The sequence below is a fragment of the Epargyreus clarus genome, unplaced genomic scaffold (genome assembly GCF_041222505.1).
Source record: "Epargyreus clarus isolate Ecla_fem2 unplaced genomic scaffold, WU_Ecla_fem_2.2 ptg000034l, whole genome shotgun sequence".
In the NCBI taxonomy this organism is placed as follows: domain Eukaryota; kingdom Metazoa; phylum Arthropoda; class Insecta; order Lepidoptera; family Hesperiidae; genus Epargyreus; species Epargyreus clarus.
Window position 1 is genome coordinate 5,826,259 of NW_027332239.1, and position 24,054 is coordinate 5,850,312.

A 24,054-nucleotide genomic window follows, 5' to 3' on the forward strand; every position below is an offset into this window, starting at 1 on the left:
TAATAATTTAGGCGTCTGTCACAACGCTGACTTAAGAATACAAAGCGCCTGACAGTGATTTCCGTTAGTTTTGTGTCAATAGCTCAGACTAAAAATATAGACTACGCCCTTTCTAAACATGATAAGCATAAAAATACTACCGGTTTTATACACGACTTACGCAAGCAAATGAAGCAAATTACATATTTCGATTTAGTTCAGAACAAAGAAATTGTTGGAATGTTATTGTACAAAATTAAAGTCGCGAAAAACATTTAGATATCACTTTGTGGCAATTTTGACGATTGATATGTAATAATAATAATTTGAAGGCACAAAAAACATATTTGCAACAAACGACATCCGCCATACCAAAGTCAACATAAATGCATATTATATGCTTCAATTCTGGCAATAGTATAAACGAATTAGACGCATGTATAAATACAAATCAATCCGATTACGTAGTATAGTTGTTGTATAATATTAAATATACAATTCATTCTTGACTATCGATATCGAAAAAAAAATCTACATCATATAACAGTTCAGATTTTCAAAATTAACCAAATTATCTACTAAAGTCAACATAAATGCGTACACTTTAATGCAATGTACGAAGGCTTATCTTCATTTTTAGTCTGAGGTCAATAGACAAACGAGCGACGTATCTACGTGGGCGCAATGCCAGGTGCATCTAGCGTTTAATAATTACGGAATAGACTCTAACACGATTCTAATAGGAAATGCGGCGTAATGGCCGCCCCGACGCCCGCCACCTGCCGGCCTCCTCCAATCGCGGTCTCTTCCCTCCAGCTTTGATTAAGCACCTTGGAGTAATGATTAACATAGAGTGACTCCATGTACATTGTAAATACAGGACAGCCTTGTGGGTTTAAACTGGACCTCTCAATCTGGGGGAGAGAGATACGATTACCACGTCAGCGCCTTTGATTTGTTAAATGGTGTGGGTATTAGAAATTAATTAACACTTTGGGCTCTGGCAAACATCTCGAAGAAACCTATACGTCTAAAATTAAAAATATGTTTATCATGGTTGTGAGAAGTATACCAATTCGTATTTGGCCAGCGCTGAGGACTATGGCCAAACTTCTCTCTTTTCTTAAAACCTTACTTTGGTCGAAAACGCATGCCCAGCAGTGGGACAGTGATGGGTTGACGACGCGTGCAAGCTGCCATCATCACCGAGTTGACGAATAGCAGGAATTGATATAGCTATTTAAAAGTAGTTTTCACTATAATTTCGATATTTACTATATTTATTTAAGAACTGTCTTTCCTGAATTGTGCATTATGATGGTGTTCTGTCCTGCTTACTGTTCCTAACCAAGTGCACTCGCTCTATACTTTATAACTCCGCGGTAAGCACCCATAGCTTTCATTATACCAATGGCTCTTGTAAATACAGTGTTCGTTGCTAACAAAATATGTATGTTATTACAGTAACTGATCATTTCCTTTAATGTTTTTTCGCTATTACAGCATGATGCTCAATCGTTTTAACTACTTTTTTCTTTTAGTAATTTATTATATCATTGTTTTATTCGTATTTTCATAACAGCGTGGCGCTGTACAATATATTTTATATGAAAATTAAGCGTCTTTTGTAACCCATTTTTCATGTTAAATACATACCTACATCAATACAATAGTAATATAGTAAACTCGGACAATTGACAATTTGTAGAGCCATCAGAAAGGTGCCCGAGATATAAGATCGGGGAGGTACCACTGCCATCCCCATTTTTGGGTGAAGTAATTCTACATTTCGGAGGAAGGATGTGGATGTGGATGCCGTCTGACATCATCATCAACCCATTACTGTCCCACTGCTGGGCACGGGTCTTCTCTCATAATGAGAAGGATTAGGCCATAGTCTACCGCGCTGGCCAAGTGCGTATTGGTAGACTTCATATACATTTGAGATATTTTTCTATTTATAAATCTCTCAGGTGGTTTCCTCACGATGTTTTCCTTCACCGTTTAGCAAGTGATAATTAATTTCTAATACGCACATAACTTTGAAAAACCAGAGGTGCGTGCCTGGGATTTGAACCTCGGACCCCTCGATCGAGAGGCCGAGTTTCTTAACCACTAGGCTATCCCTGCTTATATGTCGTTTGACATATGAGGTGACTAACTCGGTCCCCATGAGGTCCCCCTACATGTAGAGTTTGTTATATATGAATTTGGTCACCGATGTCTATGGGTGACGGTGACCATCTACCCTCTTCCTCGAATTTGCGCCGAATACAACCGACTATGCAATATAGATAAGGAATTCGACATTTACTTTGATACATTATCTATTTTAAAAAAATAAAATTTTAGCACATAAGTAGCACTTATCATCATCATCAGCAACCCATTACTGTCCCACTACTTATATCAGTAGAACTTATATCATAGTTAAATGGCACAGATCGAAACTAGTGGGCAACAGTTGCGGTTGTTTCATTATTACCATGCTCAGTCAGCATTATAATGGTTGCGTATGGTTCGATTTGTTCCATACAAATTAAAGATACAAACTAATATAATATAAACGTTGTTCATGCCTATAATTGGCACTCATACGAACCTTATATTATTAATACTACTATAGTGTACTTCTAAGTACTATATAATGTATTGTGTGTGTTGCTGTTGGCATGTAAATAAATAAATAAATAAATAAATAAATCAGGTGGATTGCAAGCATGTTTCCTACTTCAACCTTTAAAAACTCGGTTGAATATATCGGTCATATGTAATGTTTTTACTGGTACTTTTAGATTCTCCAAGGCAAATGCATCGTAAGGCAAATTTTTGCGCGCGGCATTACCACTCCTAACTTTTTTATTTTATAGAGATATTTTAAGGAAAAGGTTGCCAATGTTATTTTATATAAATCATTGGTTATTAGGTGAAAATCTCGCGAAACTAAATTCTTAAGCTTTTACATCGAAATCACAAACACTTCAATTTTAACTCGTAATTCATGACATTTCAAAGGGTTACCTCAGCTAGTAACTAAAACAGAAAAAGAACATCTACAAGCTTAGTGAAGCTAGCTAACGCTTTTCTAATGGCCACCTGTCACGGCACTTTTTAATCTTGTTACCATACCATATACGTAGTCGTCTAGAATTACGATTACACCATTACACTCGCCATAGGCTTCAGAAAGCGTAGGAGGCGACATGTCATTCACTGTTATAGGTATATACAGAGTGTTGCAATTATGGAAATTAATATTAGTTATTTTATTTGGATTTGAATATCAATTTTGGTTTATGTGAATGTAACTGAATAATATAAGCGTGTCGAATATTTTATGGTTGCCATATTATCTACTTATTGGCAACTGGTTAAGTAAACATCGATAAAGAGTTGACAACGAATAATTTTATTATGTTTCAATATTTTTATTGTATTTGTAACAGATACTACTTTTCAAAGGCGCTTTCTACACTCACAGCCTGCTCCTGTGTCGTGGGTGTCATTGACATATACATAGACGAATGCACAAACATCGAGACCCAGAACAGAAATCTACGAGTAAATTCAACATTTAGATGTCAGTCTGACCGAGGATTGAACCTGGGACCCTTTGCATATCAGACCGGTATAGTGACCGCTTCGCCACATGTGTCGTCTTTGAAAGAAAATATTACTTCAGTATTTCAGAGCAAACGGAGTGTGTAGGCATCTACTGTATTCTGTTTCTTTAGTCGAATCTCTCAGATTTGGCTAATTTCTTGTATGAACTGTAGATATACATACAGAAAAATTAAAACAATGGGGTTTTGTGTAAGTATCACGGACACCCGTAATCTGTAATCAATAATAAATTTAATTGAAATTTTACTTGAAGAAGCGATTACAGACGTCCGAGAGCAGCCGTAGCCACTTACCATCAGATGGACTGCATGCTCGTTTGCTACTTATTAAAGCAATACTGAAGAAACTGAAAACTCTAAAAAAATAGTAAATGTTAATCTATGCATTATTCTAGTTGCTAAGTCTATGGGCGGTCATAGTCCTGCGGTTAATAGTCGTGATTTGAGCGTGTCGCGGGAACACGTTCGTCCTGGCACCTGCCGCATTCCGAGCTGTGATTGCGCCACCTGCAGCGGATCGCCTTAGGAAGTTAGAACCACTAACAAACATGTTATATGTACTGTAGAAGTATTAGAGCTTAGAGGTACATGACAAGAATGATTATATGGCTCTTTATTTGTCAGAAAACTTAGCAAATTATTTCTTGTAATGGTTTTTTTTATAATATAGGAGTAGCAGACGAGCATGCAGTTCACCTTATGGTGTGCTACCGCCCATGGATATCCGTTATTAACCCCAGATAGGTTTAGATATTCCTACCTGAAGTCGGCCACAGAAGCGCCGCTACCTCTGAAGACTTAGCTGGACCGCCTCGAATAAGTATGTCTCCCTGACCATACCCTTCAAACCAGAACACAGCAGCGCTTAACTGCTGTTATGAGATAGAAATAGGTGTGGCGGTGGTGACACCGGAATCGAACCACAAACGGTGCTACCACCTTCAAGTTCAGTTAGTATAAAATAAAGAAAAGTCGAAATGCACATGAAATAGAATTAACTCTATCTTCTTTTAGATAAGTTGGTTAGTTTAATAGCTTTTTACTTATAAATTTCCGATTTGATGATATTGACGAATGCATGTAACATACTTAAACACCCGTCTCTCTGAAACTCTTTACACCATCCTAGTCTCAGGTTACTCAGGTTAAATAGCAAAGAGCCAAATATCTTCTTCCAGATCTGTTTTTCAATATTTCATTATGCAAAACCAGTGGCTTGATTTCGACATGACTTCCAGTCCAAAAGCGTATAGTCCAAATTAGGTAATGCCAGCGATAAATTTTACCACCTGATGATCTAGACACTAGTCATAAAACATTACAGTCAGCTTGAACTTAATATAGAGTCTCATAAATAAGTAAATAGATGAAGTGAAAGATGGGGCAACTAATCACAAAGCCGTGTAACTACTTATATACATATGAAGTTATATACTACGATATCATTATTACTACGATATTTTAATAAAAAAACAGATATTAACTTGGAAAATCGGGCAAAACATAATTCAAATATATTATGTGTCACATTTGCATGTCTAATTTAGTCACACGCTAAAAATACACTGATCTATTGGTGACTTTGATCAGTACCTACCCTTAGCATGAGTATTTACGTTTTACAAAAATCACTGTTTTTGTGTTTCCGATACATTTCCAATCAGTTCTGATACAGTCCGCTAGGGGCGCTGATTGGAAATGTATGAGCAAATATTTAAACAAATACAAAAACAGTCATTTTTGTAAAAACGTAAAATCTCCTACTATGGGTATGTTCTGTCCGAAATAGTAATTTTTGGTCATCTTTAACCTATTATTGTCTCACCGCTGGGTACGGGATTCTTCTTAAAATGATAAGAATAAATAATTCTATATTATTATGTATTAATCTACACTCTATATGTAAGTACATCTACAGTCATATGAATAATCATCCATATTGTTAGTGTTTTCAGCAATCGAATACAATATAATTATAGAAGTTGCTCCTTTAAAGTTATAAAATTACATAAACTAAAATCCGTTAATTGTATATATTAATGATGATGATAATATTTTAAATAAAATAAGAAGTTGTCTTCAAACCGGTGTGGACATTAGTAAGGTCATTAATTTCGGGATGGACCCTTGAACGTCGTCAGTTGTTAAGCGATGTCCATTAATTATAATGATTTTAAAATTAAACCTCTTTACCGCTTTTTATCATATGGTCACATCAAATATTCGTAGATGAAATATCAGAGTAATATTTCAAAATTTTATCTATTTCATAATCATTACGTCCATTTATATGGTCCGTAAGATTAAATGTGGTACATAATTTTCTAATAGCCTCCACGAATCATGATAGTTACTAGAAATTATTATAAACATAAATCGATTGCGTAAAAATATATATAGCTCCCTATGTCACATATTTTACACCAGGGGCTCCCAACCTTTTCTTGCTCGGCGACCACTTTTATGTAGGCATAATAAAAATAAAGTGTTATAATGAAACTGAAATTAATTAAAAACTCAATAAACATACATAGAACGAAATAATAATATACCTAACAGGATAAACTTTTGTAATTTCGTGTTAATGTGTTACTGAGCCTGCATCTTCATTACTGGTTCGGCTATCCTAGGACTCTAATATTGTTACTCTAAGATACATGCAAATCACTTACTTTTAAACAGCTCACGGTCCTTTTAATTGAAAATTGGTTGCGGACCATATTTTGGCTTCCGCGGACCGCTGGTGGTCCACGGACCACTGGTTGGGAACTTCTGTTTTAGACGAATACACCGACAGGACACATCCAGTATATAAAAATCCGTCAGTCTGTTTGGGCTGTAAAATGTGCCAAAGAATGAACACATACCTACATACGCACATACGCTCATAAACATTACCCTCTGCAGTCGGATAAAGACGTAGATAATGTTTAAAGGTTTTAAGAACTCGTATGAGTGTGAACCCTTAAATTTCACACACTTTAAACCAGAACGCAGCAGCTCTTTACATTGGTCTTAGAAGGCAAAAATAAGTGAAGCGGTGGTGTCTCCGTATTCGAACCACGAATGATTCTACCATCATTAAATGATATTAATATGGAAATATATAAAACAAAATGGCAACTGTAAACAGATAACAAAACCGGGTATCAATTGCGTAAAGGTATACTCGAGAAGATCAAGTCGGCGTTTGATAAAGACCAGTTCCAAGGCTTGTTAATTAGGCGTGAAGTATCATTTAATTACTAATAATGAGGCATGTGTGACATTTATACCCTATGAGGTTATAATCGATTTAACAGGTATAGTGGAAATTACTTGAAGTTACTAAACATGCTTAATTTGTTTAATAGGAACGACATCATATGAAAATGTGTGAATGGATTTTGATTCTTGGCTAATTAATATAAAATAAATATAAACTTTAAAACAATACAATCACATCAGTGCTGTAAAGTTAACAAAGAAAAGTAAGACCATCTTTAGAACAAATATCTATTTTCAGGATTTAACCGCCCAGAAACAGGACTCTTATGTTATAATTATAAGAACTGTTCTCTTTAACCCTTTATGTAGGTGTGGTCGGAGATTGTTTGGCTAACGTCAAATATGTATTCATGTTGGTCATTCTGAAAACTTATACGAGGTGAACCAAATTATTTCCGGGTATATCCGGGGTTGATTATTATTAACATAGGTAGGTATTAACCTATTACAAGATGAACTGCATACGAGTTGATCAATACATTTTTCCACACTTACTCACCATGATACACACACATAAATCAGAGCTCTACAACATACATAAATACTTACAAATACTTTCTCTTATTAAATGTATAAAATATTTCATTTACGATTGAAATTATAATCTCCGTCATGGCAACACTTTAAGTGGTCCGCGGTATTAAACCGACGAAATTTATTAAAGAAAATTAATGTTTGGTGTAAATTGGTAACTTCACACCTGCAGGTGTAATATGTCGTATGCACGCGACATTTTATTGATGACAAGAAAATAAAAATAACACTTAGAAAAATTATGTCCCATCTCATGATCACCTACCGACGGCAACGTAACAAATTGACTGATTTTACAACTTTACAGCATTTTTATGCTAATATTTAAGTATAGGGATTACTCGAGTCATATGCCTGAACCATATGAAGTATAAGTCTATGTTAATAAATAAAATTTAAATACGTATCTATAATTTGAAACTTTCGAATATTTTTACATAATTATACAGTGCTTATCCCTTTATTTGTTTTTGTAAATTCACTAGTTACTTATTATATAGAATTCCAAAATCCGGCAATTATTAATGACAAAATTATCTATTTCTTGTATTGTCTTTTAATACACAATAACAATGGTTCCGTTTCGGCCGTATTCCCTCTATAGAACTCTACCAAACAGACTAGGTATAATAATAATAATAGTCATTTAGCCTTTTTATTTCCTTAATAAAATTGAATTTTACCATTGATAATTTAATATGACATGCAATTCATGAATTTATATAATATATTAAATGAAAATTTTAAAAAAAATGTACATATTTCAATGAAAAAAATTGACTACATTATTAATAGAAATTTCATTTAAAAAATTATGTTTATTTTTATAATATTTATATTAATGTTTATATTTCTTCCTATTTATTTCTTTATTTATTAAGGACCTCTCTGTAGAGTAAAGGCCTCCTCCATTTTGCTCCACTCAGTTCTGTCACTCGCTTTTTACTAACAAAACCAATCAGACTAAGTAGGTATATATATTTCCAATTCAACAATTTAAGCAGTCAAATTAGTCAAATCTTAGATTGTATCATTAGATCGTAAGGTCATCGAAGTTATGTCAATATTGTACTATGTATTAACGGCCTTAACAGACATGCTACATTTAACATCAGCGATTCGCGTTTCAGCGATTGTATTGCTTTATAACGTTTTGACGACTTGCGTTCGGTTGCATTATAAAAACGCGTGTTTTAGCGCATACAATAATATTGCTATTCGTTCAGTTGCTGTATCAAGCATTGTAAAGTATCTGCGACTGGCGCCTAAAGGAGTAGCGTTTGATCTGCATCTGGCAGAAGGTAAACCCTCTGTGGTTAAGAAACTGTGGTAAGGTTAAAGGTGTTAGAACTCTCTGTGGTTTAACTCCGGCGGCACCACCGCTAAACCTATTTTTGCATATTACAAGCAGTGTTAAGCCCTGTTGTGTTTGGTTAGAAGGGTGTGGAAATGGAGACATACTATCGAGGCATTCCATCTGTGGCCGACCTCAGGTAGGAATATAATCTTATCTGGAGTTAATCACAGAAGCCCATGGGCGGCAGTAGCCACTTACCATCAGGTGGACTGCATGCTAGTCTGCTACTGTTATAAAAATCTGGGTTTCGAAAAGCTTAATCGCTGATGCCAAGTAGCAAGTCTGCTGGTGTCTCAGCTATTTCGTATTGACCTTTGCTTGGCCTCTAACTTGGCTTTAAAAATATTTTAATATCCAAAGTAGTAACGCACGGCTTCATTAACCTGTGACTCCATATTGCTTATATTCGAATTTCGAATCTTTTATGGATGTGTCACATTCTACAGCAACATGTCACTGATTCAAACATTTGAGCAGTTTGTTACTTCACAGGTGAGCATGTTTAAAATAGTTTACATGTTACAGTTGCACCGTCTTTATCATTAACAAACTAATGAAGAATTTACAGAATTCGGATATAAAATAAAAGGTTTGATAAATTGATAGGTAGTGGCTAAGTTTTGATTTTTACGCATCTTTTACGCACAGTTGGTTAGGTAATTAGACAGAACCCGGGACCCTTTATCCGTCAGATCGGTATAGAGACCGCTCCGCCACGCGCGCGTCGTATGGAACCCCATCTATACCGATCATAGTTCCATCGCTAATCCTGAGGACTAAGATGCTCGCCTCATGATATATAAGGAGAAGAGCCGGTATCCACCCAAGGACGCACTACTCCATACTAGGTTAGTTATGGCAGTGTTACTACAAACCTTACTGGTTCTACTTTAACATTTTTCGTCGACATGTTAAACAATTTCGGCAGGGCGCAGACGGTACGAGTTTTTCCACGACTGGTTTGCAAATGGCCGCGGAATTCAGCGTTAGAGCCTTCGTGTTCCGTGTTTGGCGACGACCGGCCCGGGAATGCAGCGGGTTGGCGACAGTGTTTCACATTAGCGATTATAAAACGTTTGATGGAACGGACTGAACGCTTTAGTGTATCCGGAAGTTATGATAAATAAATATACTTTAAAAAACTATATTTATTCTATTATTTTTTAGTATTTGTTGTTATAGCGACCACTATGTTTCAGAACATTTGAACTACAGGGAAATAACATTATTATTTTCAAAACTAAAAATGACGCTATAACAGTTATTGAAACTAAAAAACAATAATTGTTGCAATCTAGTAACTTTGCAATGAACTTTATCTAAGGCGCACGAACAATCTCGCCTTGAAAATCATTAATCCTGAGGATATTGATGAGCACAATGGTATAAAATTATTAAAATCGTGTATTGTCATCGGCTTTTGATAATTCTTCAAAATTTTGAATTAAACTGAACATTCAAAGTGGATAGAAATCGGGTTCAAAGATTCCGTTATATAGTTACATACATGCATACATACATACATACATACATACAATCCAAGCTAATAAAAGCGTGTTAAAAATGTCCTCTGACGAATTAAGGAAATTAAAGATATGATATTTTTTATCTCAAAATCCTTTTGTATCAAGAGTTTAAATTATTAAAAAGGATTTTAAAAGAAATGAAAGGACAATCTAGATCGCAATTCTGAAAACTATTCCGCTTTAAAATAAGGTTCACAACGAAAAAGGTTTTCATATTTGATTTAAAACAAGAAATATGTTATCAATTTTGTGTTAATATGCTTACATTATTTTTGAATAATATAAACACACATATCTAATGTTATTTTGGAACTGCTTAATAAAGGTATTTTAATTAAATAACACTAACATATTACAGGCCATTATTTAATAGACTCAAATGTAGCATAAAACAAACATAAAACTAAATTTAAAAAAAACTTTTTTATCTACTCTTGTGAAAATGTTTTCGGACTTCTGATAAATGTGTAATAAGAACGCTAGTATAAAAAGTTCGTATCTTAAACGATTTATTTGGACCAGGCCATGATTGGTCAGTTTGTTGGCAAAATCGAAAACTGGAAGTTATCTCACCATTGATTATAACCGCTAATATTTATCTCACGAACAACCGGCGCTGTCTTTTGGACTTGCGAGATAAACAAAGATTGTTTCAAGGAAAATTTATGTGTCCGGATTATAATTAAGTAGGTATGTATTTTGCCTTAGTAAAGACCTCAGACATAGTTAATAATTTATTTTATAGAAGTAAGAAACGACAAATCAGGACTGTATTTAGAAGTGTGGGATATTGAATAAGTGGAGGCCCCTAATTATTTCCCGAGTAAAAGGAACAATTTTATCCTTCAAGTCTTTCAAAAAATATTTCCGACTTTCCAAATATAGACTTTCAACAAAGAATGTAGGTAGTAATTAACGTTGCTTATTTGGTCACAACACTACAAAGAACTGTCATCAAGAAAATAAAGAAATGGAAATAGTATAGTTATATGGAAATGGAAATAGTATAGTACACGTAAAAATGCGAAAAAATACTGTTTGGGTTAAAAACACTTTAAAGTTGCCAACTGCTACGGATATTTTTCTCTACTGGGGGCCCTTCTCTTGTGGGGCCCCGGTGCGGTATCCTCAACTGCCTTAAATCCGACCTTGCGAGCAAGAAGTTCATCTGATGGAAATATTAGGCTTAAAAAATTACAAAATATTTTTAGACAGTCATGAAACTTTGGAAAATTTAATATAGTTATATAAAAAACTTAAAATTACTATAACTTACATTAAAAGGAACTAATAAGAGCTGTAACAAATTTTTATTCTCATTTGCAAAGACGATATAGAAATATTGATGATATGGTTCCGGTTTTTTACATTTTTAAAACAAGCCATAGCTTTTAAAAGAGATTTATTTCCCTCTTGTTGACCTTCACACTTTTATATTTATATATCACCAAATTTAAATACGCAATTAATATTTTGAGTCTCAGAGTGCCTGCCGTAAATAACGAGCAATTTCACACTAATGTAACAATTGACACACAAGCAACAAACTAAAAAACAAAAGTACTTTTAATCCAATAAAAACTCATTTCTTAATTAAATTGTATGTTATGAGTTATACATTTTCAGTGTTCGTTTGATCCATTTGCATATAATATAACCCACAAAATCAAAACACAACCTTTTATTACGTAACCGTTAATATTCACGATATCTATGCGTTTGTTTTGATTTCTAATTGCTGATATTTTAATCCAATTGCATTAATTGTGGAGTACGGTGAAACTACAGTATCAATTCCGTGATAATATTAGTATTAAATCATAAATCCTAACACATTTTCATAAATACTTAACTTCACATTTACATAAATTTAATATCAATGACAATCATGTACAAATACATTACTATTACCTTAATGTACAAGATTTACTTTAACAATAACACAAAAAAGTAAAGCAAATATAAAACAAGGGAAAGTTCAATAAAACTACAGTGTCAAGTGTATACATTTCACTCAATTGGCGTTTAAATTCACAAAAACGTGAACGCACTAATAACTCGATTTGGTCAGGCTTTCTCTACTTTAAAATCAGTGAAGTTGATCGCAAAAGATTTCGCAAAGCTATCATTCCCATCGACAATATATGGATTGGCGTGTCGGTCGGCGCAAGCAAATTAATAAATGAATGCCATATCCGAGAGTAGTAGCCGCGGCGACGACCAGGCGGCCGCACACCTGCGCCGGCGCATCTCTACACACACAACCGAATATACGCCTTAACGCCACACCCAAAGCACCAGAATCGCGTGCAATACTAAAATACTCTCATTATGAATCACGGACGTAACAAACAAACTATTCAAAACTTTGTACCTGTACAGCAAAGTTGGGATTTACAACCGATGACCGCCGAGATTCTTTGACGGACGTTATGCTCGCTTTTTATGTTTTCTTACTCACTGGTAAAAGCCAACGAGAAATTGTATAAGTTAACAGAGGAGCCTTTCAATTTTTTTATACGTTTTTGTTGAAGGTTGAAGGATCGTATAAACGTACGCTTTATGACAATTTACTTTGGCCACAAAGGAGACTTAGATAAGAACCCGAATAAAATGTGGCTCGGCGGCGATAGATGGCGCGCTTCGTCAATTAGCCTCGCGCTACGAGATTTAATTTATTTACGCTTCATAAATACTATTAGCCGTATAAAAAATAGACGACTCTATTACCTGCATCATAATCTATCATTAGTAAAAGAAAAATAAGTATGTTTTGTGTAAAGTAACTGTAAAAATAAGCAGTGTTTAACTCACGCTATTGAAGTTTTTTACTCAGGCAGTATATAAGGTCGGCGAAGAATTTCTTAGTGGGAGTTCCGACCAGTTCAACCGTCGGGGTCACACACAGAATCTTCATGGTTCAATAACCCTGTGGAAAGTCCCCGGAGACACGGCGGAAAGCGTCGCATTATGATGATGAGGGCCGGGCTGGTGTCGTAGGGGAGGTTAACCTGTGCGATGTCGGTCCCGTAGCGTTGCTCAGAGCACAGGCGATGTTGAAAGGCATTGCCTAACTAAATGGGGCTTACTCGGTTGTGAACTCTACTTTTTATCACACGTTTTGATAACGATGTAAATAATGCAAAAAGATAAATTTAAATAATTATTTCGAAAAGTAGGTTTAAATATGAAAAAAAAGATAAAAACATATTTTTTGTTATTTATTAAAATTAACTTAATTATTGTAATTTTTGATGTAATTATTAAGATTATGAAAATTATTAAAATATGATATTATTTTAATAAATTACATGGAAAGATTTATTAATAAATAAATAATTAAGAACAATAACAAAATCAAATAATAGCATAAAATAAAATGATTAATAATTTATGCCCCCAGAGAGATTTGAACTCTCGACCCCTGGTTTACAAGACCAGTGCTCTAACCCCTGAGCTATGGAGGCTTGTTGTGAAACGTCCAAATAGTTGAATTGTTTCGATTGTATAATACTACTGTAATACATTTCTTACATACTCACTTTAGCTAAAATAATATTGAAATATGGCATTGGAATGCAAATTTCAACTTATTGTTTATTCAATGAGTTTTTTTTATGATTTTTAAATACACATATATTAATTGAAAAACAGTGGTTATGCCTTGTAATATAGCGTTATGATATTTTTTGGTTTAAAGGCTCTTTTAAGGAGAAAAAAAGAAGATCTTGGTCCTCAGTTGGTTAGCAAAGCATAAGCGGATGACGTCACGTAGGTTGGTTGATTAGAGATGTTCTTGGCTTACCATTATGTGGACTACACGCGTGTGCTACTTCTATATTGTACAAAAATCAGCCAAGTGCGAGTCGAACTCGCACATGGAGAGTTCCGGATAAAGTATTTGTACATATGAAATAAATAATTGTATATATTATCTTATATAATTATATATATTATCTTATATATAATAGTAAATATTTGTATATATTATCTAACATTTGTTATCGACAGTTATAATAGTGTGTATACCTATTACCGTTCAGTTGACAAACCGAAAAGGCGAAAAATAACAGTTTTTTGCTTGGAGACCTCATTTAATTTATATTTAACTTTTATTGTATTTGTTACAGCGGTCATACTGATACACATCTACTGTGAAATAAATTCAAGTGTCTATTACGGTTCAAGAGAGAGTTCCGTGACAGACGGAATGGCAGCGGAGGCTTGGTGAAAGGATAAGTAAGTAAATTAATCACAATCATCGTCATCGTTATCATCATCGATGGATTACGGTCCCACTGATGAGCAAGTCTTGCACATAAGGATTTAGGTCATGGTATTTGAACAAAGGTAGGCCGTGATAGCCTTTTTTTTTTTTTGTCGAGGGGGAAACCTTCAAAAGGTACCCGACAACGTGGAAGCGACGCCGAGTTATGTGGGATTTTTACCGCACTAAAACCCCCCCGGTGGCCGTCCTCTGCGCTGCGTTGAGGGCTCCGGGATCTCCAAAGGAACGCAACCGGAGTCCTCTTAGCGCGTTGCCCCGTCGGGCTCCGCCCAGATGAGCTTGACGCTCGCCACACCATCTGGTGTATACGACGGTATGCGACCACACATACCGTCGTCCTTTCCGGGGCCGCTGGCCGGGCGGTTCGAGCTCCCACTCCTGCCGCCCGCAACCCCGGAAGCCCCCTTTTAGTCGCCTCTTACGACAGGCAGGAGATACCGTAGCCCTATTCTAGTCCCGGAACTACAGGGACAAGGCCGTGATAGCCTAGTTGTTAAGAAACTCGGCCTGTTGATCGAGGGATCCGAGGTTAAAATCCCAGGCACCTCTGATTTTCCAAAGTTATGTGCGTATTAGAAATTAATTATCACTTTCTTAAATGGTGAAGGAAAAAATCGTGAGGAAACCTGCGTACCTGAGAAATCTTAAAAGAAATAAAAAGTTTTCAAAAGTTTATGTGAAGTCTACCAATTTGCACTTGGCCAGCGCGGTGGTCTAATCCTTCTCAATCTGAGAGGAAACCCGTGTCCAGCAATGGGACAGCAATGGGTTGGTGATGATTTGAACGAAGGTCAGGGCAAGTACAATTGGTGACGATTACACTCATTTCAAAATTTTATTATTTATAATATTTATGGAACACAGGAATATAGGCATCTTTCACCACATGACTTCATGAGGAAGTGGTGAATTTTTTTTTATAATATAGAAGTAGCAGACGAGCATTCGGCCACAGATACCCCTGAGGACAAAGCTGGAACGCCTCAGAAAAGTCTGTCTCCCTCACCACACCCTTCAAACCGGAACACAGCAGCGCCTAACACTGCTGTTAATAGGTAGAAATAGGTGTGGCGGTGGTGCCGCCGGAGTCGAACCACAAAGGGTTCTACCACCTTCAATCAATTCAAATCAAAATCAATCAAAATCAAAATCATTTCAATTTATATGTAGGCATATAGGCATTTTTTACCACTACTTCATAAGGAAGTGGTGATTTTCTTTATAATTTCATAGAATTTTTACCTTATTTACTTATACCTTTATTTTTACCTTTAACCACCTAATCTAATCGCTGTGCCTAATTTTAAATAATCACAAGAGTCCGAGATTCAATCCCCAGACTCTTGGTATAGGAGGTCGAATTTAAAACCTCTGCATTTAAAATCACGGCTAAACGACAGTTATTATGCGTTTACGCAATACGGATCCAGTGCACAGATGTGCGTACTTGATATACAAGACGGTCACGTATCGTTGGTTAACATGCATTCGTTATGGACTCGCTAACTCAGCTCTTCTTTATACGGACGACACGACACCGGCACCGACAGCACGACACCGGCAGGTATTTTGTCATTTTTGATCGACACTGACATGGCAGATTTTTTTTAATCTATTATTGAGGGAATAACAAATAATAATTTATTTTGATTTATTTCTTAGGTGATGGATGAAGTATCTCTTAACTACTTAATATCCTCACACATTGAAAACTATATGTGTAGACAACACACAATATACATATAATCATGCTGGTATGACACGAAGACGCTGGATAGATAATAACGGGATTTGACCAATCCCATTATTTATTCTAATTTATCCTCCTAGGGATGACGCAACAATCAAGAACATTAATTAGATAATACGTTTAACTAGATACTAACAATTTCATTTTATCTATAATTCAACATTATCCAAAAAGATGTCCTTGCCTCCAGAGAGATTTGAACTCTCGACCCCTGGTTTACAAGACCAGTGCTCTAACCCCTGAGCTATGGAGGCTTGTATACAGTCCAGCTAATATCCATTGTATTTCATGAATAATCAAATTAACTCAGTGGCATACCATCTGCGCATACAACTCTGTACCCACATATATAATTAACTGTCACTTGAGTTAAAAATTCATTATTAACAACTAGTTTTCTTTAGTTACTTTTGGTCTACGCTATAGCATTCACACTATCGTAGCGTATAATAATATACACTAGAAATTGCCAAATTTCGATCCTTTGCTGGGAAAAAATGGATAGATTGATTATTAATAACAGGCATTGGCCAATCCCATTAGTTATTCAAAGGATGAGGCAACAATCTGGTATAATAACTAGATAAGGCATTACTGGTAATTATAATGTTATGTATAATTCAACATTATCCAAAAAGATGCCCTTGCCCCCAGAGAGATTTGAACTCTCGACCCCTGGTTTACAAGACCAGTGCTCTAACCCCTGAGCTATGATTGTGTTTCTTGAGTAACCTACTTCATTCTGTGGCGAACCAACTGCGCATACAAGTTTGGAGCTTCATAAATTATTACCTGTCACTTAGGTTAATAATTCATTATTAATATCAATATGTCAAAAATATATTTATGCATAAACTAATGGTATGATTTCTAAAATTAACTGATTTAAATAGACTTGATTTAGTACAATTACTGATAATTTCATTTACTTTCCTTGTGCATGCACCAGTATCTATTCATTCCTTTTCAAACGAATTTTCAGAAGTCCTGTACAAAATTACTAGATGTTGTACTATCGGTGTCGGTGCTGTATCGTGTCGTCTCAATGAAGAAGAGCCTAATGTATGGATCTATGGCAATAGCCCACGTGGGTAAATGGTTATCGTACCTTGTAGAGCACGGTTTCTGGATAATAGTTATAAGTTTAAATCTACAATAGTCTCTTTTTACAATTATTAAATGTTTGTTGTTTATCGTTAGTGATTTTTTTCGCTAGGCTATATTATGCATGCATATCACAATATCGTATTCTAGAAATTGTCAAATTTCGATCCTTGGTAACCAAAAATGGGATAAATTAATTATCAATAACGGGCGTCGGTCAATCCCACTAATTATTTCCATTGATTATTCTAGGGATGACGCAACAATCTGGAATTATAACTACACAAGGCACTACTAGTAATTGTAATGTTATGTATAATTCAACATTATCCAAAAAGATGACCTTGCCTCCAGAGAGATTTGAACTCTCGACCCCTGGTTTACAAGACCAGTGCTCTAACCCCTGAGCTATGGAGGCTTATATACAATCCAGCTAATATCCATTGTGTCTCTTGAATAATCGACTTCATTCTGGGCGTACCATCTGCGCATACAAGTTTGGAGCTTCATAAGTTATTACATGTCATATGGGTTAATAATTAATTATTAATATCAATATGTCAAAAATATATTTATGGTCAAAATATGGTACAATTTATTAACTGATTTAAATATATTTGATTTAGTACAATTACTAACAATTTCAGTTGCTTTCCTTGTATATGCACCAGTACCTATTCACTCCTTTTCAGAAGTCCTGTACAAAATTACTAGATGTTGTACTGTCGGTGTCGGTGCTGTGTCGTGTCGTCGCAATGAAGAAGAGCTTAATGTATCGATCTGTGGCAATAGCCCACACCGATAAATGGTCGACGGTCCTTGTAGTGCATGAGTTTTTTGATGATTATTGTAAATTCAAGAGTGCAGCCTGTAATTTGATTATTTGAATCCCCGAAAGAGCTCTAGAACTTCGTGAGTATTAAATGTTGGTGGTTTTAGTTAGTGAAATTTTGGCAAAGTTTAGGCATATTACAGTATCGTATAATTGTAAACTAGATATTGTCAATTTTTTTTATTTTTGGCAGGCAAAACATGGAGAGATTGATTATTAACATAGGGCGTTGAACAATAATCTCTTAGTTATTCCAATTTATCCTCCTGGGGATGACGCAACAATCTGGAATATTAAGTAAGATACTTCTGGTAACTTTATTTGTTACCTTTAATTCACCATTATCCAAAAAGTTTTCCTTGCCTCCAGAGAGATTTGAACTCTCGACCCCTGGTTTACAAGACCAGTGCTCTAACCCCTGAGCTATGGAGGCTTGTATATAATCCAGCTAATATCCATTGTGATTTGTGAATAACCAATTTAACTCAGTGGCATACCATCTGCGCATACAACTCTGTACCCATGTATGTAATAACTGTCACTTGAGTTAATAATTAATTATTAACAACTTTATGTAAAAAATATATTTATGGACAAAATAAGATACAATTTCTAAAATAAAACTGCTTTAAATAGATTGGATTAAGTACTATTACTAACAATTTTTTATGGTTTCCTTGTAGGTATATGCAACAGTACCTTTCACTTATTCACTCCTTTCGAACGAATTTTCAGAAGTCCTGTATAAAATTACTAGATATTGTACTGTCAGTGTCTTGCCGTGTCGTGTCGTGTCGCCTCAATGAAGAAGAGCCTAATGTGTAATCTGTGGCAATAGCCCACGTGGATAAATGGTCACCGTACCTTGTAGTGCACGATTTTTGGATGATTGTTGTAAGTTTAAATCTAGAATGGAGTCTGAATTTTTTTTACACGAAAGACTTCTTTTTGTGTAAGTACTGAATGTCTGTAGTTTTTTTGCTCTATACTATAGCATATTACAGTATGCTATCATACATAATAAAATTATTAAATTTCGATCTTTTGCAGGCAAAATTTAGACAGATTTATTATTAATAACGATCGTTGGCCAATCCTATTAGTTATTCTAATTTATCTTTGTAATGATGATGCAACAATCGGGGACTTTAACTAGATATGACACTAGGTACTAACAATTTTATTGTTATCACTTAAAGATTATCCAAAAACATGTTCTTGCCTCCAGAGAGATTTGAACTCTCGACCCCTGGTTTACAAGACCAGTGCTCTAACCCCTGAGCTATGGAGGCTTGTATACAATCCAGCTAATATCGATTGAGTTTCATGGGATACCATCTGCGCATACAACTCTGTACCCACGTATGTAATTAACTGTCACTTGAGTTAATAATTCATTATTAACAACTAGTTTTCTTTAGTGAGTTTTGGTCTACGCTATAGCATATTACAGTATCGTAGCGTAAAATAATATATACTAGAAATTGTCAAATTTCGATCCTTTGCTGGGAAAAAATGGATAGATTGATTATTAATAACAGGCATTGGCCAATCCCATTAGTTATTCCAATTGATTATTCAAAGGATGACGCAACAATCTGGAATATTAACTAGATAAGGCATTACTGGTAATTGTAATGTCATGTATAATTCAACATTATCCAAAAAGATTTCCTTGCCCCAAGAGAGATTTGAACTCTCGACCCCTGGTTTACAAGACCAGTGCTCTAACCCCTGAGCTATGGAGGCTTATATATAATCCAGCTAATATCGATTGAGTTTCATGAATAACCTACTTACTTGTGTGGCGTACCATCTGCGACTACAACTCTGTACCCACGTATGTAATTAACTGTCACTTGAGTTAATATTTCATTATTAATATCAATATGTCAAAAATATATTTATGGACAAAATATGGTACAATTTCTAAAATAAAACTGCTTTGAATAGATTTGATTTAGTACAATTACTAACAATTTCATTTGTTTTCCTTGTATATGCACCAGTACCGATCACTCCTTTTCAAACGAATGTTCAGAAGTCTTGTAAAAAGTTACTATAGTCTGATTCATAATTAGATTTGATTAAGTACAATTACTAACAATTTCATTTGCTTTCTTTGTATATGCATCAGTACCGTTCACTCCTTTTCGAAAGATTTTTCAGAAGTCTTGTACAAAGTTACTAGATGTTGTACTGTCGGTGTCGGTGCTGTGTCGTGTCGTCTCAATGACGAAGAGCTTAATGTATGGATCTGTGGCAATAGCCCACACGGATAAATGGTCGATGGGTCTTGTAGTGCCTGATTTTTTGATGATTATTGTAAATTCAAGAGTTCAGTCTTTAATTTGTTTATTTTAATCCCCGGAAGAGCTCTAGAGCTTCGTGAGTATTCAATGTCGGTGGTCATAGATAGTGAAATTTTGGCAACGCTTAGGCATATTACAGTATCGTGTAATTGTATACTAGATATTGTCAATTTTTGATTTTTGGCAGGCAAAAAATGGATAAATTGATAATCTCTTAGTTATTCCAATTTATCCTTCTGGGGATGACGCAACAATCTGGAATATTAAGTAGGTAAGTAACTTCTGGTAATTTTATTTGTTATCTTTAATTCAACATTATCCAAAAAGATGTCCTTGCCTCCAGAGAGATTTGAACTCTCGACCCCTGGTTTACAAGACCAGTGCTCTAACTCTTGAGCTATGGACACTTGTATATAATCCAGCTAATATCCATTGTGATTTGTGAAATCCTACTTCATTCTGTGGCGAACCATCTGCGCATACAAGTTTCGTGCCTCGTAAGTTATTACCTGTCACTTGAGTTAATAATAATATTAATAATAATATCAATATGTCAATAATATATTTATGGACAAAATATGGTACAATTTATGAACTGATTGAAATAGCTTTGATTTAGTACAATTACTAACATTTCTTTTTGCTTTCCCTGTAGGTATATGCAACAGTACCCTATTCACTTCTTTTTAAACGAATTTTCAGAAATCCTGAAGAAAATTCCTAGAAGTTGTTCTGTCTAAGAAGAGCCTAATGTATGGAACTGTGGCAATGGCTCACGCGGAAAAATAGTCAATGTACCTTGTAGTATACGATTTTTGGATGCTTTTTGTAATTTTAAATTCATATAGATGTGGGAATTATAATTAAAAGGTCTCCCAAAATATATCAAACCTATATTTTACTACTTTCGCTATTTTTATAGAGAATTCACAAATAACACCTTAACTATAGCACGGGTACAAGTCGTCTTTCAGCTCCTTTCATTCCATAATTTCTCCGTTCATCATACCGTTCACACATTTACTCATTACGTTCTGATGCACACACTAGTACCACATAGAGATTTTAATATCAAATTAATCTACAGATGCATTCAGAATCGTAGCGTATCACACATATTAAAAATGTCAAATTTCGATCTCTTGGAGGTATAAAATTGGATAGATTGGTTATTAATAACAGGCGTTGGACAATCCCACTAGTTATTCCAATTTATTTTCGTAGGGATGACGCAATAAACGGGGACATTAACTAGATAAAACACTACAGGCAATTTTATTTGTTATCTTAAATTAAACATTATCCAAAAAGATGCCCTTGCCTCCAGAGAGATTTGAACTCTCGACCCCTGGTTTACAAGACCAGTGCTCTAACCCCTGAGCTATGGAGGCTTGTATACAATCCAGCTAATATCCATTGTGATTCATAAATAACCTACATATTTCTAGGTGTACCATCTGCGCATACAACTTTGGAGGTTCATATGTTATTACCTGTCAATTGAGTTAATAATTATTATTAAAGTGACCATAATACATTAACATAATATAATAGTATAGTAAAATAATATAGTAATTATTAGAATGAATTGGATTATTAAAATGTACTTAACATTTTCATGTGCACCGAGTGCTATTCACGCCTTTGGATATGATTTTTCAGAAGTACTGTACAAAATTTCTAGGTGTCGTACTGTCGGTATCAGTGTCATGTCGTGTCGTGTCGTCTTAATGAAGAAGAGCCTAATGTATGGATCTGTGGCAATATCCCGCGCGGATAAATGGTCGACGGTCCTTGTAGTGCACGATTTTTGGATGATTATTGTAAATTTTAATTTAGAACAGACTTTATAATTTATTTCAAACCTTGAAAAAGCTCCTTTTGGTGAATATGGTCAGTTGTTTTTCCTTAAGGATTTATTCGGTATGCTATAGCACATCACAACATTGTAGCGTATCATTATAATAGAAATTGATAAATTCTGATCTTTTGCAGGCAAAAATTGGATAGATTAATTATCAATAACGGGCGTTGGGCAGTCCCATTAATTATTCCAATTTATCCTTACGGGGATTACGCAACAATCTGGGATATTAACTAGATACGACGTACTACGTACTAACAATTTTGTTGTTTTCTTTATTTCAACATTATCCAAAAAAGATGTCCTTGCCTCCAGAGAGATTTGATCTCTCGACCCCTGGTTTACAAGACCAGTGCTCTAACCCCTGAGCTATGGAGGCTTGCATATAATCCAGCTAATATCGATTGTGTTTCATGAGTAGCCTTCGTCTTTCTGTGTTGTACCAGATGGACTTATGATGCTTCAAACTTGTATGCGCAGATGCGCATACAAGTTTGAAGCATCATAAGTTATTACCTGTCACTTGGGTTAATAATTTATTATTAACATGAATATGTCCGTAATATTATGAACATGATACTCAAAAATTACTAGAATTAACTGATTTAAGTTTACCTACAATTTTATTTCCTTTACTTTTTTTCGCTACAGCCTGCGTAAACCATTTTGGGAATTAATTTCTAGTAGTTCTCTACAAATTCCCAGGTGTCGTGCTGTCGGTGACGGTACCGTGTCGTCTTGTGTCGTTCTAATGAAGAAGAGTCTAATGTATGGATCTGTGGCAATAGCCCATATGGATAAATGGTCAACGGTCCTGGTAGTGCATGATATTTGGATAATTATTGTAAATTTAAATCTATGACAGTCTTTAATTTGTTTATTTTAATTGTTTTATTCCGTGAAGAGCTCTTTTTGTGAGTATTAAATGTCTTTGGTTTTAGTAAGAGATATTTTGGCAACACTGTGGCAGTCTCGTAGCATATGATTGTATACTAGAAATTGACAATTTTTGATTTTTGGCAGGTAAAAATTAGATAGGTTGATTATTAATGTCGGGCGTTGATCAATAACCAACCTCTTAGTTATTCCAATTCATATTCCCGGGGAAGACGCAAGACGCTAGGTACCTACTAATAATTTTATTGTTATCTTTATTCAACATTATCCAAAAAGATATTCCTGCCTCCAGAGAGATTTGAACTCTCGACCCCTGGTTTACAAGACCAGTGCTCTAACCCCTGAGCTATGGAGGCTTGTATATAATCTAGCTAATATCCATTGTGATTCATGAATAACCTACTTCATTCTGTGCCTTACCATCTGCGCATACAAGTTTGAAGCATCATAAGTTATTACCTGTTATTTGAGTTAATAATTTATTATTAACATGAACACGTCACTAATACATTTATGAATCATAATCAGAGTTATCCTCTCAAAATATATGCGTCCATTTCCAAAATTGATCTTTACCATGTAGCAAGCTTATATGTACCGCCAGATAATTTAATTTAATTTATATACATAATCAACACGTATTTAATTCCTATTTACAAGCACAGGATATTTTTAATAGTTACCCGAGTACATAACCCGAATAGTCTTTTAATAACTACCA

General features: G+C 35.0%; 10 non-coding genes across 10 annotated transcripts; all 10 read right to left on the reverse strand.

Annotated features, from left to right (window-relative positions):
• Positions 1-13,680: 13,680 nt before the first annotated feature.
• TRNAT-UGU (transfer RNA threonine (anticodon UGU)) lies at positions 13,681-13,753 on the reverse strand. Its single transcript has one exon. It is a non-coding gene; the product is annotated as a tRNA-Thr (tRNA).
• Positions 13,754-16,505: 2,752 nt separating this feature from the next.
• Positions 16,506-16,578, reverse strand: TRNAT-UGU (transfer RNA threonine (anticodon UGU)). Its single transcript has one exon. It is a non-coding gene; the product is annotated as a tRNA-Thr (tRNA).
• A 1,195-nt stretch (positions 16,579-17,773) lies between these two features.
• Positions 17,774-17,846, reverse strand: TRNAT-UGU (transfer RNA threonine (anticodon UGU)). The gene has a single exon. It is a non-coding gene; the product is annotated as a tRNA-Thr (tRNA).
• Positions 17,847-18,620: 774 nt separating this feature from the next.
• On the reverse strand, positions 18,621-18,693 carry TRNAT-UGU (transfer RNA threonine (anticodon UGU)). Its single transcript has one exon. It is a non-coding gene; the product is annotated as a tRNA-Thr (tRNA).
• Positions 18,694-19,479: 786 nt separating this feature from the next.
• On the reverse strand, positions 19,480-19,552 carry TRNAT-UGU (transfer RNA threonine (anticodon UGU)). The gene has a single exon. It is a non-coding gene; the product is annotated as a tRNA-Thr (tRNA).
• A 384-nt stretch (positions 19,553-19,936) lies between these two features.
• On the reverse strand, positions 19,937-20,009 carry TRNAT-UGU (transfer RNA threonine (anticodon UGU)). Its single transcript has one exon. It is a non-coding gene; the product is annotated as a tRNA-Thr (tRNA).
• Positions 20,010-20,906: 897 nt separating this feature from the next.
• On the reverse strand, positions 20,907-20,979 carry TRNAT-UGU (transfer RNA threonine (anticodon UGU)). The gene has a single exon. It is a non-coding gene; the product is annotated as a tRNA-Thr (tRNA).
• A 911-nt stretch (positions 20,980-21,890) lies between these two features.
• TRNAT-UGU (transfer RNA threonine (anticodon UGU)) lies at positions 21,891-21,963 on the reverse strand. Its single transcript has one exon. It is a non-coding gene; the product is annotated as a tRNA-Thr (tRNA).
• A 779-nt stretch (positions 21,964-22,742) lies between these two features.
• On the reverse strand, positions 22,743-22,815 carry TRNAT-UGU (transfer RNA threonine (anticodon UGU)). Its single transcript has one exon. It is a non-coding gene; the product is annotated as a tRNA-Thr (tRNA).
• An 801-nt stretch (positions 22,816-23,616) lies between these two features.
• Positions 23,617-23,689, reverse strand: TRNAT-UGU (transfer RNA threonine (anticodon UGU)). Its single transcript has one exon. It is a non-coding gene; the product is annotated as a tRNA-Thr (tRNA).
• Positions 23,690-24,054: the final 365 nt, after the last annotated feature.